Here is a 385-nt window from a genome sequence, read left to right as displayed (position 1 = left end):
AACAATTAAAAATCAGCTTTTAAGAATTTGTTGTGTTGTTATGAACAAATGCAAGACTCAATTATACCAGTGAAATACCAGTGAAGTCCAATGAAAACCCTAATTCCTACTTCGATCCCAATTCCTACTACATCAACTTTGTTTCACTTTCGAATGTGTTCCCTTAGTCTGAATAAAACCATACCTTCAGATACAACAGCCTAAAAGGGTAAAGAGGTTCCAATGCATGGTTTGTGGAACCAATCTCGCTGCATTATAGTTACAGCGTATCAACGTATTCCAGCTGTAATTAAAACAGCAAAGCCAGGCTCAAAAGGATGCCCTTGTGTTACAAACATATCATAGACCAGATTTCAAATTACAGAAATAAAGACAAGTAATGGCA

The sequence above is a fragment of the Tamandua tetradactyla genome, chromosome 9 (genome assembly GCF_023851605.1).
Source record: "Tamandua tetradactyla isolate mTamTet1 chromosome 9, mTamTet1.pri, whole genome shotgun sequence".
NCBI classification, from domain to species: Eukaryota; Metazoa; Chordata; class Mammalia; order Pilosa; family Myrmecophagidae; genus Tamandua; species Tamandua tetradactyla.
This window is presented reverse-complemented; position numbering follows the sequence as displayed.